Consider the following 2,938-nt stretch of genomic DNA (forward strand, 5'->3'; position numbering starts at 1 on the left):
GAAGCATCTTTAGATATAAGGGCTCATTGAAGAAAACAAGAATGAGATGGAAACAGTAATGAATATATAAAGGCGAAACACAAGGAGACCCTGTGGCACAATTTTTTTAAGTGGAAGATGATAAACTAGTATTAAAAATAAATCAAACACAATCTAGAACATATTAAAATAGCCAATTTTAATTAAAAGAGTCCATTAATTACTTTTTTGTAATTGATGTAATGATATAATTTTATATTCATTTTTCAAAGTATTAAAATCCAAAACTGTGGCAAGATAAATATTCTGACTATTTAAAAGAATTATCTTAGTGTGTTTCAGATTCTTTTGGTTGCTGGGATGTAAGAGGCCAAGGAAAGATAGTGTACCCAACACTATTTGTACCCGCCCCTTCTTTCCTTTTCTCCCTAACAAAGTTAGTCAGAATCATGCAGATCAAGTAGATTGAAAAAGGTCCTTATCACTACCTGCTGATCACTATTCTAACTAGGACAATAATTATTCACCCAAAAGCACTGCTTCCTCTCCTATTGACAGGAAACTGCCTATAATGAGTTGTACAAGCTCGCTCAGTGTCTGATCTGGCAGCAGCTGGAGACTTGGGAAGAAAGCAACTTCTAAACCTGGTATTTATGCAATAAGTTATTAGGTGATTATGAGGTAAGAAGGTTTAATGGGGATTTTAAATAATACTCATATCACCATAGACTTCTCCAGCTGGTATAGAGAATTATAATATTCACTACAGGACTTACATACAATAGAACATAAAATAATTTTGAGTCTAAGACAACTTTGAACTTAGAAACTTGTTATGTGAACAGCCATGGTGAGGTTCCATAATAGAGTAATAGTTTATCAAAATGGAGTCGCTCTTCCAAAGGATCTTCTAGAAAAGGGTTTGAATGCTTGAATTCTTCTTCTTCTTTTTTTTTTAAATGTTCCCAATAGGCTGAAAGCTAGCAAAGTAGAAGAAAGAAAACCTGGTGGGAAAATGTTTTGTGGTCATGTCCACAGCAAATGAGAAACTGCATTCTAAAAGCCTTGGTAATGACCATTGAATGCTTGAATTCTTATATTTAGTTTTAGAAAAGTGTATTGGGTCCCATTTTGAAATTTTTTATTAAAAATGTGTACTGAACTATCTTAAAACGATTACCAGGGGAACACTTAATGAAAAGTATCAGCAAGTGAAGAACCGAATATCTTGTTTTCATGTATAACTTTTCAGCTATATTGCTTGAAAGAAATGCTTAATCATGAGACTTTTTTTAGATACCTGATTGGAGACATCAGAGGAAGAAAATTAACCACATCTTTGATGTGCTTAAATTGAGAAGCTGATGAGAGACCATGGATGAAAATGTTTATCGGGTAGTTGAGAATTTGGGCCTAGGTTTTGAGACACAGGCTGAAGCTACTGAAACAGGAAAAAATGCCAAGAGAAAAGTTAAGCGGGTTAAAAATGAAGCCTCAAAAATGCTTATATTTCAGGGACAAAGAGAAAAAAACAAATAATTTTACTGAATAGCTAGAAAAAAAAGAAAAACAAAAGAATATAATAAACTTAGAAGCAGAGAAGAAACCAGATCTCAGATGATGCAGAGAGGGCAGAAAGAACTCTGAGAGGATCACCAAATTGGTAAATTTGCAAAGTTTTGACATTTGCGAAAACTATTTCAGTAGACTGATGAGAACGGACACTACCAATAGATTGCCAGAAGACCCAGCTTTCAGTGAGTAAGTGGTAATTTCATGGGGGAAATTTAAATAGACAATTGTTTCAAAAAATTAACAGGGAAAAAGAAGAGACAAAACCTTGATAAAGGAGAAAGCTGACACAGGGGCAGCTTTTTGTTCTTGAAAAAAGAAATCTCAAGTGGTAGGAATTTGAACAAAGATAAGGAAGGAAAGGAATTTTTTATACTCAGGGAAATAAAACTGTTAGAAAATATTAAAACTCCAAGGAACTGAAAATTAATGTTGGGCTGTTATTTAGCACACTCATGTAGGCCACACCAGTCAGTATTTGGGAATTACCTGTCCTGAAACAGCACCATGATTCAGGCAGTTTGCTGTTTGTTTGCTTTTCTTTTGGTGTGGGAGAATCTGAACATCCTGTGGTAAACCAAAAGCATCCCTGCCCTCTCCTGCCCTTTTTTTCCCTCCAGCATCCCACACCCTCACTTTACCTCTCTTTTTTTATACCCCAAGCTTAGTTTGTCTTGGAAATTCTAACCTAATATATTAAGATTCTTAAAACAAGCTAGAAAAATATCTCTGGCAAGCAAGGAAGGGTTTATTCTACTGGAAATATCAGACAAATTTTAAAAGAGAAAGAGAGAATAAAAATTATAGAGGAATGGAGATAAAACTTGATCACTGATGGCCTGCCTGGTGTTCCAGCTTTCTGGATCAAGAAATAGAGCCAAATGTGCAGAGCTGGCTGAAGTATAGAAAGCTACAGAGGCAATCAGTTAAATCTCTTAAGGAGAGAATGCTAGAATGCTTCCCAGCTTAGGCCAAAGCCTTTCATGACAATAATGCCCCTTGCTCAAAAGTGGAACCGAAACATGGTGTTATGTGGGGTATGATGACTGCAAGAAATAATACACTTTCTCAGAAATAACACACTCATTGCAATTTACATGTCCATGTACATTCTCTTCTGTCATCTTCAAGACATATTCCTGCCATTCCTTCCTGCTTACATCTCCCCCAACCTTAAAAGCCAGATGCTACTTCCCTCATCAGATTTTGCAAAAGTCACTAACTGGAATCCTTTCATCCATTGACAGGAACTTTCATTTATTTGGTAAGCACATGAGGTCAAAAATTGTGCAATGATGCTGAGATAGCCCTCTTCTGCACTACCCCTCTCTGCTCCAGCCATTCTCTGACCTATATATTTTAGCTGTATAACATTTTTTCATTAACT

At 35.7% G+C, this 2,938-nt stretch overlaps 1 non-coding gene across 1 annotated transcript; it reads right to left on the reverse strand.

Annotated features, from left to right (window-relative positions):
- Positions 1–936: 936 nt before the first annotated feature.
- Positions 937–1,057, reverse strand: LOC150001897 (small nucleolar RNA SNORA32). The gene has a single exon (XR_016513215.1). It is a non-coding gene; the product is annotated as a small nucleolar RNA SNORA32 (small nucleolar RNA).
- Positions 1,058–2,938: the final 1,881 nt, after the last annotated feature.

Source organism: Furipterus horrens, unplaced genomic scaffold (assembly GCF_987537825.1).
Source record: "Furipterus horrens unplaced genomic scaffold, mFurHor1.1.pri manual_scaffold_9, whole genome shotgun sequence".
Lineage (NCBI taxonomy): Eukaryota > Metazoa > Chordata > Mammalia > Chiroptera > Furipteridae > Furipterus > Furipterus horrens.